Genomic DNA, 15713 nt, shown 5'->3' with positions numbered 1-15713 from the left:
TGTCCATGTGTGGGAACACCCAGTCTGGTCACAGGGCTGGTGTGAGAGCTGCCACCACTCGAGTGGAGTCCTTCAGAGACAAGGTCACATCACACCATGCAGGGCACCCCATTCCCTTCCCGCCCGTCACCACCGCTGCAGCGCCCCGTCCCAAGCGCAGCCCCCTGGGAGCTGGCCCCAAGCCGTCTCCCACCTCTGCTGAGCCCCTCGGCTCCCTGCACAGAGGCCCTGCTGCCCGCACAGCGTGTGAGGGTGTCCAGCCCTGGGCGAGGGGCTCCGTCCCGGGAAGGTTTAGGTGACAGGTTTCGGTGGGGCTGTGGATATCATGGTTCCTGCACCAGAGCAGCCCGTTGTGACAGCCAGTCTGCGCCTTCCAGTGCCATCCCCTCCCCAGGGAAGCTTCCAGCTCCCATTGCAGAGCTGTTGGTTCAGCCCAGGTCATGTCCAGGCCACTGCCAGCAGCAGGCTGGGGCTCTGACACGCTCCTCTCCAAGCTGTCCGCACCTTGCCTGGACTTTCTTCTCTGACACCGCATCAACGCTCACACCCTCAGGATCCTTCCCTGGGCCGAAAAGCTGGCCGAGCAGAAAGAAGAAAAATGTGATCTGGAAAAAAACACAACCTGAGAGCTGACCAGAGCACTACTCGGGGCTTGAAAATAGATTTTAAAGGAAGCTGTAATTAAAAACATCGAATATATAGAAAATGGGATTAAGTACCACATGGATTTACCAAAGGCATACTGTGGCAGGTTGGCTCGATAGCTTTCTTTAAGAAGGTAGCTGCTTTCCCAGACAAAAGAATTGAAGTAGATCTCATCTCCTTGAACCTCAGTCAAGCATTTGATGTAATGCACATGAGAAATTATTAATTACACTGGTGAAGATGGGGATTAATAGAGAAATGATAAGGAACAGGGGTGAGATGGGAAATGGCTGGAGGGGAAGCAGCAATGGATAGTGTTAAAAAAGCAAGTAGTAAGCTGCAGGCAGGCTACTAATGGAATTTCTCAAGGATCCATTTGGGGTCTGATTTTGCTTAATATTTCCATTAATGATCTTTGCACAAAAGGTAAGAGACTGCTGATAAAACCTGCTGATGATTCAAAGAAGGAATCCAATGCATGGCAGCAGTGGAATATCAAAAGAAGAGATTGGGTGACCTTAAAGACTGCAGTAAGAGACCTGGAAGGAAATTCAATAGCACAAATGTGGGGTCAGGTTCTTAGGTATTAATGCAGGAACTTCAGCCGTAGCTGGAAGTAAATGAAAATCATGAGCAGCTTGCTGGGGGAGTCAGTCACTGAACGGCCATGAACTGCCAATGCAGCTGAGCAGGGAAAAAGGCACGCGTGAGCCAAGCTGCAAGGTTTCCTGGAGAGAGGAACCCATCAGTGCTGCAGAATTCCCATTAGTGAGGCACATCAGGAGCATACCACGTCAGTGCTGCTCGTGGGTGCAGACACCCTCCCCGTCTGCAGAAGGGTTTATGCTGCCTGCCCACCCACCAGGATGGCTGCGAGGGGCCAAAAAGGCTCCAGAAGAGTCAGGAGGAGAGTCCTTTGGGCTGATGGATGACACTGGCACAAAGGAAAAGAGTTCAAACAAGTCACGAGTCCCGTGGGGCTGGAAATGAGATCTCTGGAGAGCAGCTGGATGTAACCTGCTTGGAGCAGGGCGGTGGAGAGCAAAGTTTATGGAACAGGTTGTGCTATGGTTTTTGTAAATGCTGGAGAGGGTCTGGGACCTCCAGCCCCGCTCTGATGGTTCTCCAGGTCTGCAGGAGTGAGCCAGCTGGTGCGATGCTGCTGCCTTCATGTATCACTGCACTTTCCCCTGCCTGCTGCCTGGAGGTTTGGCACCAAGCTGGGTGAAAAAGCCATCCATCAAAATATGGCACCTGCCACGCGCTGGGAGCCTGTGCCAAAGCTCACAAGACAGGCAGGTCTATGTGGCATGGTGGCCCGGTCTCAGTGTTGGTAGCAGCCAGATCTCCTCCAGGGCCACTTGCTGATGTCTCAGCTTGTACTGATGGGTGCCAAAACACTGGTGGACCCACGCAGGCGCAAAGCCCATCCCTGCTGCAAACCTCCCCACAGAGAGCCTGGCACCACCTCCACGGTGCCACTTGTTTTGGCCTCCCCAAAGCACACGGGGCTCTGCAGAGAGCTGCACATGCTGCTGCCGACACGCTGCACTGCCTGCATGATGGGACTGATGAGGCTGAGGTGACACTTCTCCATCCAACCTGACAGCTCAGGACATTCAGACACGCTGGCAGGGTGCACACGCTGCTCTCCGAGCGCTGGCGCCAGCTGTTTCTGCTTCCACTTCATCACTCCTCTTGGACCAGATCTTCGGCGCTGGCAGCAGCAGCAGCTCCTTGACTCAAGACCTCGCAGACATCAGCTCTTGGAGAAAGCCCCAGCACCCGTGTCAGGCTGGTGATGGGTGCTGCCAGGCATCCCACAGTGATGTGGCACCTCTGCGGTGCCACAAAGCGACTGCCCGGCTGGGATAGGAGGTGGAGGCAGGTGCTCAGGGGGTGTCACCACCTAAAATGGGAGCCCCAAGGCAGTTTAGAGGAACTCTACTTCCCCTGGGCAGAGGACAGTCGCTGGTGCTGCTGTGTCCAGCAGAACTCCACGACAAGCCACGAGCCGCATTTATTTCCTCACAGAAGTGTCTCTCACCCCTCTCTGAAACATATTCGCTTGTGAGCAGTGAGCAAGAACCCAAACTGCCATCATCCTTGGTTAAAAAAATCACTGTCGACCACCTGGGTCCTGCTCATGGGAGATCCGTGGGGGTCCAGGCTGGTGCCAGGAGATGCACCTCACTGATAGGGGAGAACCAGATCCTTGCTGAGGTTGATCCCAGCCCTGGGCTGTCCCTGGGAGCTCAAACCCTGCAGCACAGGGACACAGGGAGGCCAGTCCCACAGTGTATCAGCTTCAGCTGTAGGTCCTGCTTCAGCTGTATGTCCCCCTTCAGCTCTATGTTCCCCATGCATGAGCAGAGGCAGGGCAGTCCCTGCAGCCAAGCAGCCCCTGCTGCCTCGACGTGCCTGCAAGTGCTGCCCTGGGAGAATGCAAGAGGTGGAAGGGAGTCCTGTAAATCCTGCAGAGCCTGTCCTGCTGAGATGAACATCTTGCCATGGAGAGCTGCCTGGGACGATGGTTTGCAAGGCTGTGAGCCTCCCTCCTAGGCTGGGGAGGCTGCCTCCAAGGCTGCCTGGCGTGGGGCAGGGCTGGGGCCGTGGGACCTGCCTGCGCCCAGGTGGACTCACGGGCGGGCACCAGCACGAGGAGTGCTTGCTCCAGCAGACGGGGACATTTTTCCCCTGGGGTCAAGTGAGCCGTGAGTCAGCCCAGAGCAGCGTTTTCCTGTTTCCTTTGTCCTTCTGCCTTCCACTCCGGGCCTGCCGGTAGAAATATGAATTTCTTCTCGGTTAGATGGCTGCTTTTCTCCTCTCTATAATTAGATCTTCTCATTGTCTGCTCGGTGTTTGTGTGACCGTATCGGAGCTTGGCTTCTGCTGTCAGGCAACCACAGGGCATTCCAGTCCAAGCGCTGCTGATTTCTGCTTTTGCCCATCTGAAGAAACGAACGGGTGCGCTGACACGCCAGCGCTGGCCCGGCTCCACGCTGCAGCCTGCCGCTCCGCCGCGCTTGGGAGGAGGGCTCCGAGGGAAGGAAGCCAAGATGCCCTCGTGCTGCCCGAGCTGCCCCTGCTGCTGCTGCTGGTGGAAATGGAGATGCTGAGCCTCGAGTGGATCTCTGGCCTGGCCTCAGCATCTGTGCTTGTCCTTCGCCCTTTTTTCCCTTTCCAGGGGATACTCCGGGGATGGGAGCTGGTGGCTCTTTGTCTTCATGACCATGCTCCCTGGTCAGCATTTAACAGCTGTTAGTGATTTAGGGGAAAAATCTCCTCCTTGTAGTCAAAATATGTTGCTAAGTACCATTCAACTTAGAGTAAAGGTATTGTAAGTAACCTTTTGGTCAGCAGGTAGAGAACCCGGGCAGCCTGGAGGCTGAGAGCTGGAGACACGGTGATCTGGTGTGCCCAGGAGGATGGAGTGGGTCTGTGGTGGCAAAGAAGAGCTGGTGGGTGAGCTGGTAGGAGAGCTGGTGGTCCTGATTCTGGTCTTGGTCCTGGTCCTGGTCCTGGTCCTGGTCCTGGTGGGGCTGGCAGGGACATGACACCACTGCACCAAGGCCCTGGGCACTGCAAGGACGAGGAGCACACAGGAGCGTGCATCAGGAGGGAGGGCAGCTGCACAGCGGGGAGAGGTCTGAAACAATCCCGAGCAAATAACAGGGTGGAGGAGCCCCAGCTGCTGCCGGCCAGGCTCCATTGTGCCCATTTCCAGCAATCTGGGAACACAATTTGTGCTCTGACAGTTCCAGTCCATGGTAATATTTTTTTCTCCTAAGTTGATTTTGTGCTAAAATGAACTGCCCCGAAAAGAGACATTATTTTTTTGTTGTTGTTGGATTATTTCTGAGACGCTTTAGCAGCACACCATGCGACACTCGTGCAGGGAGGTGGAGCTGCTGCAGCCACGGGGGGATGCCCTGGATGGCCCCCAGGCACCCTGCAGCAGGCGGGTGGAGTGGTGCAGCCCCATAGCTGCTTCTCTGCTCCCGAGCCAGCAACGTCCACAGCCCCAGGTGCCTCTAGCACAGTGCTGGGACCACATCCCCTTGCTTGGAGCATGTGGTGCAAAGTGAAGCTGTCTAAAATTTTTATTTTTCCTGTGGTTTTGACCAAATAAAAATAATTTTAAAAAATAATAAAAAAAAAAAGGAATTAAATGTGTCTATTCCCATTTTATTTTATTTTAATGGGATTAACTATTCTGGTGCTATCAAAATGTCTGTTTCAACATTTCCAAGTTAAAGAATTTCTGTCTTTGTTCAAAATGACATTTCGGAACAAATTTAATTTCAGTGTTCTGTCTACTTCTGTTTGAAAAAGTCCAAATTGCGATGAAATATTTCGGCTTTATTGACACTGAACATTTGGTCTGATCCAGAAAAAATCCTTCCAGAACTTCATTTCTTTGGAAAAAAAAAAAAAAAAGGACAAAAAGCACAGACTGATGGGGCTGTTTCATTTGCAAATGAAGGAAAAAAAGGAAAAAAATCCCATTCTCAGCATTTGTGAAAGCACGGCTCCATTACTTCTCCCACGGTGCGTGGGACAGGTGGGAGATGCTGTGTCGTGGGTGACGGCTGCTTGCTGGGGCTGGGGGTGTGTTTGGGGTTGGGGGTGAGTTTGGGGTTGGGGGTGAGTTTGGGGTGGGGGTGTGTTTGGGGTTGGGGGTGTGTTTGGGGCTGGGGGTGTGTTTGGGGCTGGGGGTGCTGGCGCAGAGCCCTGTGAGGGGTGAGGAGCGTGGTGGGAGGTGGGTGCCGGCAGCACCCAGGCTCGGTGAGGTCGGACAAAGGGTTGGCCAGGTCCCGGCGGTGGCGTCCCCACTGCAGCCACCCCTGGCAGATGCTGCCCGTCCTTCCCCAGCCACGACCCCCCTCCCATGACCTGGCTCTGTTATTGCCACGTTCCAAGTGCAGGGGACCTCCCAGGACCTTCTTTTGGATCCCTTTGGAGGCATCTACAGCCTCTGGGACCTTGGGCCACAAAGGGGACTTAACCAGGGATGGATTAATCCTAATATATTTGCTGTCACAGATTGGTCTCGGCACTTTACTCCTGCTCTAAAGGAGTTTTTTTGCTCATCAGTTTACTCCGTGTGCGGCGTGGGGCTGGCTCGTGCCAGCAGCTATGGGTCTTGGAGGCTTCCCCTCTGAGCCCAGGGCTGCCTGGCAGCAAGAGGGGGTGAAATGTGCTTGTGAGCAGGGAAGGACAGAGCCTTTGGTGTCCGACCCACTCCGCCAAGGAGGGCAACTTCCCGCAGCTCTCCAAGCACACCGGGAGCGGGCGGTGAAACTCCTCGGAGCGATGCTGGGATGGGACTTGGGCAGCCTGCGGGCAGGGAGAGGGGTGGCTGGTGACAGAGGGAGGAGAGGAGAGGCAGAACGGGCTAACCTGCCAGAGAGGTTAAGGGGAATAGGATGGTTTTAGCAAATATACCAGGGGAGTCTCAAATACTGGAGAGAAAGTAGGGGCCATTAATAAATTAGGAAGAAGATTAAATTAATGATGACTCTCAAATGGTTGAACTGCTGCACAGTGCTCTAAAATCTGCCTTTAACCAAAAAAAAAAAAAAAAAAAAAAAGAGCTAAAGAACATCCTCAGACAATAAGGAAGCAAAGAAAACCTTGTCATATATAATTCCTGAGCACAGGCAGGGTGAACCTGCACAGATCAGCGGGGCTGGGGGCACGCGGCACGGAGCGGGGTGGGACCAAGCTTATGAAATAAAGCAGGGCCTGACAATAGAGTTGTTTAAGTTACAGAGAAGCAGGAAATTACCAGAGGATTTGGAAAAAGGAAGTACACCAGCCTGCATGAAAAGACAGCGATCCCAGCAGCGATAACTTTAAGGCTCCATCTTCAACCCAACAATAGACCTGATGGCCAGGGAGACTTCTGGAAAGGAACAAAACCACGGCAGTGCCGTGAGCCCCCAGGGCTCATCCCTAGCACCCCTGCCCTCTCTCCATGCATGCCAGCAGTCGGTGAGCTCATGCTCGGTGGCGGGGAAGTGTTTTTTCCCCCATGTTAGGGCTCTCCTTGCATAGCAGCCAGTTTCTGGTGCTGGAAATGCGTCGGCTGCTCGTGGGAAGCTCGACGGGCAGCCAAAGGAAGGTCCCAATCAGGTCAAATGGCAGCAGCAGTAATTATGGGTGCCAGACACATCCGTTGGATGATTCCAGGGTGGAAACACTGAATTCTAGGTCAGTTTTCTTATTGCAGAGAAGTGGAAGAGGAGCCCCCGAAGCCCTGACCCGAGGAAGCAGGGCAGCTTCCCTCTCCATGACCTTCAGTTGTCGTCTCTGCAGGGCCAGGCAAACCTGGCTGGATCAGATCCTCCTCCCCACAGCCATGAGATTCTCTCTGCCATTACCAGAAAAGTCTCTGGCTTTAGCCCAGAGTTCAGATTTCAGCCCAAATTTTGCAGAGAGAAAGCATTGAGGTGGTGAATCCCCACGAGAGCAGAGCCCTGGGCAAAGCAGCAGCAGCAGTGGGCACCCAGCACTCAGCCGGGCACGGAGCAGGTCCCAGGGCTCTTGGCCAGGCACATCTGCAGGCACTGCTGTCCCCAGCAGGTAAGGACACTGCTGTCCCTGCTGCTACACAGGGACAGACCCTGACCTGTGCAACACAGCCCCGTGGGAAGCCACCATTGCACCTGCATCGTGCCCGAACCGGCTGTCGGTGCCGGAGCTTACAGGGGATGCGATGGGTGAGCACAGGGGAAGCCACCTCCAGCTGAGCACCCTGGATGTGGTCCCTTGACACCCTCCTTCAGCCAGAGGTCACCCCCGGCCCCGGGACACGGCGGGTGCTGGCCCGGCTGGGGGGGCACGGGACTGCTCGGCTGCCCACCCGTGCTGGCCTCCGCGGCGCGCGGCTCCGCTCGTGCCCCCGGCAGAGTGCTGCCTGGCTCAGGCTCTTTATCTGCTTTCATTTTCCATGCACACCTCTGGGGCACTGTACAGATATAAAATAATCAAAATGACAGTCCCCAGATAAAGGCCACTTTTGTTAGGAACACACCAAGTTCTCATGTGAAAGCATACAAATGGCAGTTTATTTTCTATCTCAGCACCTTCTGGGTCCTGCAAGCATTGAATACCTTGCGAGTCCATTGAAAAATACCCTGGTCAGCTCTTTCACACCCGTGAAACACGGTGCAGCACATAAAGTCCAGCGCCAGGAGTGAATAACAGCAGCTTTCATTAACTGTCAAGCGAAACCAGAGGCAGGCTGAAGTGCTAATTCCAGTTGGGACCCGTTCAATAGCAAATTAACCTGCCAGTGATCTCCCAGTAGGCTACTGAACAGAGGAGAAGGAATAATTTGAAACTAGGTTTGTAGAGGTAGGTAATATCTTTTTTATTAGATCAGCAGATAATTTGTAGCCAGATATTTATCCAACCGGCCGCTGTGCGTGTGAGGGGCCATCTGCCTCCCCCTCTCCCCCCGCAGCCGAGCAATGGTGAAGACCTTTTCTAATCTGTTTGATGGTCAACAAAATCTGAACGGGGTCCGTGACGGACCCTGCATGCAGGGAGCAGACCGGACCCGCCGTACGATGGCTACGGGCACATTTTTGGTGTCGTCCTTGGAGCTGGTTTCTGCAAGCGCTTGCTCACTGCACCCAAAAGAGGGGAGAGCAAGACGAGGGGCACAGGGCGGGCTGGGGAAGGCTGCATGATGCCCACGAAGCCTTTTTTTCCTTTTCCCCACTGCGTCTGGCCTGGCTGGGAGAGACAGGGCGGCCTGGCAATGAGCGGTGCCGGAGGAGCATCACGTCACCGGCGCAGGCCGCGTTGGCCGCGCAGCGCAGCGCCCGAGGAGGAGGATGCTGTCTCCTGGCAACCCCCGCGCCTGTCACATCCATCAGCATCCGCATCGGCTGCAGCGGGGCCGATCGTCTCTTGCAGCACCCCTCTGCCAAGAGGCTGCAGCGGGGGCCCCGGGGCTTTGATGAGCGCTAACGAGGCCTCCCGGTCGATGCGGCTTCCCGGCTGCAAATCAGCTCCCCACCACCCCCCGAAACGGGCTCTTTGGCTGCTGTGGGCAGGAGGAAAGCGGCTCCGGGGCTGGGCAGTGGCACGGCTTCTCAGCCTGCAAGAGGAGCACGGGAGCTGCTGCGGCACAGAGGGTCCTGCCTGCAAAGCTGGCCGAGATGTTCCTGGTGCTGGCAGGCAGGGACACGGCTGCGGGGAGGTGCTGGCTGCTGCCAGAACGAGCTGCAGGCACCCCCTTCCTGCAGGCTTATGGGGGTCTTCTCCGTGTCCATGTCCGTGTCTCTGTCCCCATCCATGCAGGGCTGCCAGCAGGCTGGGTGGATTGATGGCTCCGTGTGCCAGAGTCCTTCCCCGAATACTCCTACACGCCAGATTTTATCCTTCTGGCATCCAAACGGAAGGAGATGAGGCAAAATATCCGCAAAATATCTGCTGGGGGAGGCAGGGTGCCTCTTCACCCATCCCTCCCTCACCCAAAGGGGCTTTCCAGAGCACCCGTCCCTGCTGTCCCCAAGGCAGAGGCACCCTCCAGGAGCAGCACGGAGTGGGATAAGAGGCAATCAAGGCTGTGAATCGGCCTGGGGCTGTCAGCCAGAGCCTCTTCTGGTGACAGGCGAGCTGCCTGCGTGCCCACAGCCCTGTTTGGGATGTCCAGTGCTGGCCTGGAAGCAGGATGGGGATGGGGCACAGGAGGTGGTTGGGACACAGGACGAGTGCTTTCCCTGTGTGAGGATGCGGAGGGGTGGATGGAGGAGGAGCAGAAGGATAGGGGGAGTGGGAGGCGAGGCACAAGTGTCCGAGGGGATCTGCTCCTTCTCGAAGGAGATGTCAGCTCCTGAGCTGCTTTCAGCCAGGGGCTTAATTTGCAACCGATTCAGCAGCATAGCGGCATCCGTGCCGGCAGGGGGGCCGGAGGCTCTCAGCATCCCCAGGCTGTTGCTGGCAGCAGAGAATCCCCAGTGCCCTGCAGTCAGGGCAGTGATGGGATGGAGCGGGAGCGTGAGGAGGAGCAGCCACCGGCTGGCTGCAGAGACCAAGGAGGGGAGATGGGGTGGGGGGGAGATGGGGGGAGAGGAGGACGGGGGGAGAGGGAGCTCCTGGCGAAGAATACGGGAAGGGGAGGCAGACAGAAAAACTAATCGAGGATGATTGAGGGAGGGAAGGAGGGCGAGTGAAAGATTGAGACAGAGTGATAAAGAATATGTCAGACAGACAGGAAAACTAATAAAGAATAATAGGCGCCCCTGGCCAAACGCAGCACACGCACCTGCCCGTGGCTGTGTGTGAGCGCAGGTGGCATGTGCTGGACAGGACACATGGGGACGTGCCCTGTGCCCCCCAGACACATGTCCACATGCACAGCAGCCCTGTCCTCGCTGGGACCCCCTTCCTGGGAGAAGAGATGTGCACACTGCGGCGAGCTGCCCCAAAAGGGCTGCATGCTGTGCTGGCTCCACGCCCTTTGCTGTCTCCGCTGAGCCTTGCAGGCTGCTTGGTTACATGAGAGCTGTCAGGGTGAGCAGAGAAAGCTCCCAGAGCAGCGCCTCGCCTGCATCCTTCCCCCTGCCACCACCCACCTCTGGCTCTGGAAACCCCCCTGCATCCAGCTCTGGATGGGGCAAGGGTGGATTCACCAAGCCCTGGTGGCAGCTCTGCCCTCTCCCATTTTGGCCTGGGGAGGTGGGATGCTGATCCCAATTTCGGGTGTCACCGTGTCCCAAAGAGGGGCTGGCAGGTGACATCTGCAAAGGGTCCAAGCGCTGCTCCGGTGCGCTGCTGAGCTCAGCCTTTGCTGGGGGCTGTGCTGGTGGAGCAGGTTCCAGCATCGCACTGGGATGGAGACAGAGCTCAGGAACACCAAGCTGGGCTTTATCTCCCCGTTGTCTCCTGCAGGATGGAGTCATGAGCACAATTCAGCTGGTTTCAGGCCAAGCCAGGCAGGGGAAGGCAGCTTCTCCTTTCCATGTTCCTCTTTGGAAATGGCCAGCCCTCCCTGCCTGCCTTATTCCCATGGCAGATTTCCCCCAGCAGCCAAAGAGGAAAGGTGCCATCCTTTCTGGTGAGCTTCGAGAAGTATCACTGTGCACCACAGCCTTGAGTGGAGGCAGTTATACTGATAACACAGGGGACATGCTGCAACTAGTGCCCACCCATGTGTTATGGGATGGAGAGCCTTAGCCTAAGGTCAAGCATCCGTAGGGAAAGGTTTCCTCTGGTCCTTCCCCCCACAGCCCCCCAAGCCTGGCCACAGCTCTTTGCACCTTCCCAGCTCGCAGCCCAGCACTGCTGGCACGCAGACGTTTGCTTCCTTCAAGGCTTTCCTGCTTGCTTCGATTTTTGCTGCAGCTGAGGCGAGTGGAAGTGGTCGGATGGGATGCATGTCAGGGTGATGTGTTCAGTGTGTGGGCACGGCAAGATGACCTTTATTAGCCATTTCCTAATGAATGAAGGACTGTCCCAGCTCTGTGTGGCCTTGGAAAAAAACATTCTGCCGGGAACGCAGTCTGTGCAGCCCTTTCCTCTGATCTGGGATTGTTTAACAGGGCAGGAGAAGTGAAAATCAGCTAGAAAGGCAGGCAGAGCATCTCAGGGCTCCGGAGCATCCCTGCAGCGCTGGAGCTGTGACAACACGACAGGCTGGAGGAAGGCTTTAGAGTCCACCCTGACACTGCAAACCGTCGGTTTAAAGCCTCATGAAAAACCTTTTCTCCAGGGGAAACCTGGTGATTTATGAATCTGGGGCTTTCACAAAGTGAAAGTGGGCTCTGCAACAGCTGCCGGCTGCCCGTAATGAGATCGGGGCAGAGAGGCAGGCTCGGGGAGTTAAGATCTCTCTTACCCTGGTTTTTGGAGGAGCCGAGGGCAGCGAGTGGGAGAAAGCTGCCTGCTGTGAGCAGCGTTGGTGCTGAGCTGCCTGGTGTCGGGCACCGGCTGGGGGTGGCGGGCAGGCGGGGATGCAGAGGTGAGGCCGGTGGGGAGCAGAGCGGGGGTCCTGCGTGCACTGATCCCACCAGGGATTGCAGCATGGTGAAGGGGAAGCGGCTGGCTCAAGGTCGGGATGAGACCGGCAACGTGGGGTGAAAGCTGGGCTGGAGCTGCTGTGGGCTGAGATCTGGCTGCGGAGCCGATCTTGGCTTGGGCGATGCGAGTTCCCTGCTCGCAAAGGGGTAAAATCCCCTGCTCTCCAAGTGGCCACGGCCGGCAGCACCCCAGCCTGTCAGTCACCTTGGGGAATGAGCGGAGCTGTGTGCTCTACTGGCCTTCAGCTCGAGGGCCCCCCGCCGAGGGGGCCGGGCTGGCTGTAAATCCCCTAAATCCCCCCTGTCACACCGCCAGGCAGGGACATGGCCGCAGGCTGCCTGGGGCTGCCCCCCCCCCAACCCGGCCTCAGCCCCCACAAATCCCAATCATCCTGCAGGCAATTACAGGGGCCTGTCCCGTGGCACAGAGCCCCGAATCCCCCAGATCTCCCCCAGAACTCCCCAGCATACACAGGGATGCGATCTGTAGCCACCACAAGCATGGCAGCCCTGCTCACCCTGCTAACGGCAGTGCGGGCAGCTGAAGGCAGCCGGGGAGGGAGGGCTTTGAGGTTCCCCAGCACCGTGGCCCTGCTCCTCCTGTGGGATCTCACCATGGGTTGTGGGGGGCGAAGCCCACCCGTGCCCTCTCTATGTCCGGCCCATATCTGTGGCCCCGCAGCGACCTGTGGGCATGCTGGCATGGAACAGCTCCCCTGCCAGAAGGGTAGGGGCAGCTCCTGAACTGCCTGCAGGTAATGTCAGGTAGGTGGGAGCAGGGGCACGTGGCCTGGGAAGAGCACAGGGACGGTGCCCGGATGTGCAGGGGTGGGATCAGGAAACCCAAGGCACAGATGGAACTGAGCTTGGCAAGGGATGCAAGGAATAACAGGAAGGGATCCCACAGGTGCATTGGCCAGGAAAGAAAGGGCAAGGAGAGCATTCCCCATCTGATAAGGGAGAAGTGGTAATGACAGACATGGAGAAGGCTGAGGGACTCAACTTCTTTTCCTCAGTCTTTGCTGATGGTCAGGCTCCCCATGGATCTCATTCCCCTGAACCTGCAGGTGAGGGCTGGGGGAGCAAAGTCCCTGTCACTGTAAGTGAGGAGCAGGTTGGAGACCAACCGATGGAACCGAACAGGCACAAGTCCATGGGGCCCAATGCCATGCAGTGCAGGGTGCTGAGGGAACCGGCTGATGGCCTCTCTCCGTCCTATTTGAAAAGTTCTGGCATCCAGGTGAAGTCCCTGGTGACTGGAAAAAGGGAACATCACTCACATTTTTTAAAAGGGTAGAAAGGAGGATGTGGGAACCTACAGACTGGTGAGCCTCACCTCTGTGCCTGAGAAGATCCTGGAACAGATCCTCCTGGAAGCAATATCAAAGCACAAAGGAGGTGATCCAAGACAGCTAGCATGGCTTCACCACGGGTAAATCATGCCTGACCGATCTGGTGGCCTTCTGTAATGGAGGGACTGCATCAGTTGACAAGGGAAGACCGACCAGTGTAATCTACCTGGACTTCTGTAAGGCCTTTGACAAGGTCCCTCATAACATCCTGGTCTCCGTATCGGGTGGTGGACCATTCAGCAGATAAGGAGTTGGCTTGAAGGTCACACCCAAAGAGCGGTGGTCAATGGCTCCATGTCCAGGTGGAGGCTGGTTATGAGTGACATCCCTCAGAGGTCTGTCCTGGGGCTGGTGCTGTTTAATGTCTTCATCACTGACACGGACAGTGGGACCGAGTGCACCCTCAGCAAGTTTGCAGGTGACACCAAGCTGGGTGGTGCAGTTGATATGAGAGAAGGAAGGGATGCCATCCAAAGGGACCTGGACAGGCTGGAGAAGTGGGCCCACATGAACCTAATGAGGTTCAACAAATCCAAGTGCAAGGTGCTGCACCTGGGCCGGGGCAATCCCAGACATGAGCACAGGGCTGGGAGAAGAACTCATTGAGAGCAGCCCTGTGGAGAAGGACCTGGGGGTTCTGGTGGACAAAAGGCTCAACACAAGACAGCAGTGCATGCCTGCAGCCCAGAAGGCCAGCTGCACCCTGGGCTGCATCAGCAGAGGGGTGGGCAGCAGGGGAGGGAGGTGATTGTCCCCCTCTGCTCTGGCCTGATGAGGCCCCACCTGGAGTCCTGCGTCCAGGTCTGGGGTCCCCAGCACAAGAAAGTTGTTCATCTGTTGGAGTGGGTCCAGAGGAGGGTTACAAAGATGATCAGAGGCTGGTGCACCTCTCCTATGAAGAAAGGCTGAGAGAGCTGGGGCTGTTCAGCCTGGAGAAGAGAAGGCTCTGGGGTGACTTCCTTATGGCTTTTCAGTATTTCAAGGGGGCTTATAAAAAAGGTGGAGAGTGACCTTTTGCTCAGTCAGATAATGACAGGACAAAGGGGAATGGCTTTAAAATAAAAGAGGGGAGATTTAGATGAGAGGTTAGGAGGAAATTCCTCACCCAGAGGGTGGTGAGGCACTGGCACAGGCTGCCCAGAGAGGCTGTGGATGCCCCATCCCTGGAGGTGTTCAAGGCCAGGCTGGATGGGGCTTTGGGCAACCTGATCCAGTGGGTGGCATCCCTGCCTGTGGCAGGGGGTTGTAACCGGGTGATCTTTAAGGCCCCTTCCAACCTGAGACATTCCATGATTCTGTGCATGTTGAGCCTGTGCCCCGAGCACCAGGCCGGCACAGCAGCAGCCCACTGCCTGCCCCCAGGCCAGCCGTGCGTCCGCAGCCCCCACTGCAGCAGCAGCCGTGCCATCCCATCACTCACCCGTGCGAGGAAACCACCATGGTGGGAAATCATCGTCTGGCCACCTCAGCCAGGTCTGCCTGGTCCGGGAGCCACCTCAGCAACATTTAATTTCTTTAAGGATTCAGTGAAAATGGATCAGGTGTTTCTGTGATTTCCACCCAGTTCCCTGTTTCGGGCTTGCAGAAATGCTCGTTGCTCCAGAAGTGAGGACCTGAGACAGGGAACCAAGTAAAGGCAATCTTCTCTGCTTACTGACAGCACTGCTTTAAACTTCACAGGCATTCTTACTGAGCAAGGCCCTGCTGGGACAAAGCCTCAGGAGAGGCAGTCTCCATCAGGAAGACAGTGCTGCTGCACCTGGTCAAAGCCCAAAGAGATCCCAGCCCTCCTCCACTTTGCTCCATGAGCAATGAAGATGAATCTGCCAAATCTGCACAGGCAGCTGCACAGCTGAAGCTGAATGTGGGGGCCCTCAGGAGCCATGAGAATTGAGGTTTCCACCCAAATGCGTGGCCCTGGCCTGGCATCCTCCCAGAACATATGCAGGTCCTACAGTAAGGTGAGGACCCTTGCAAAGCAGACGTGCTTGCAGAACCCAGGTCAGACCACAGCTTATGCAGCAGCTGGTCCCCTGCTGTTCCTTTTGTATATGTCCCCAGCCCATGTCCCCAGCCCATGGGAGGCCACCAAGCAGGAGGAGGAGAAGAGTGAAGAGGAAGAGGAGAAGAAAGAGGAGGAGGAGGAGAAGGAGGAGGAGGAGGAGGAGGAGGAGGAGGAGAAGGATGAAGAGAAGAAAGAGAAGGAGGAGGAGGAGAAGAAAGAAGAAGAGGAGGAGGAGGAGGAGGAGGAAGAAGAGAAGGAGGAGGAGGAGGAGGAGGAGGGGGAGGAGGAGGAGCCACCCCTCTGCACACCTCCGAGCGCCCACAGACCCAGCAGGGACACCGAGGCCGGGTTACTCGACTCCAGTTTGGCTCCTCATGATGCCCAGCCCTGGGGGAACACCCTGGTCCCACCATACCTCTTCCATGTCCAGATGTGGGGTTCTCAGGCACCAAAACCCACCCTAAAGACAGTACTGACCAGGGGGCCCTGTGCACCCAGTGGTGCAGGGCAGCCGCAGCATCCTCTCAGCAGCATCCCTTCCCCGATCGATATTCGCTGTCATGGAAACCCAACAGTTCCCAGAGCAGCGTGCAGGGGGCTGGATGCTGGGAGGGGGCGCGGGGGGGTTGCTGCGAGGGGAGCGTGCAGGGAGCAGGGCAGGGGCGCAGGGGGGAG

Source organism: Anser anser, assembly GCF_964211835.1.
Source record: "Anser anser genome assembly, chromosome: 14".
NCBI classification, from domain to species: Eukaryota; Metazoa; Chordata; class Aves; order Anseriformes; family Anatidae; genus Anser; species Anser anser.
This window is presented reverse-complemented; position numbering follows the sequence as displayed.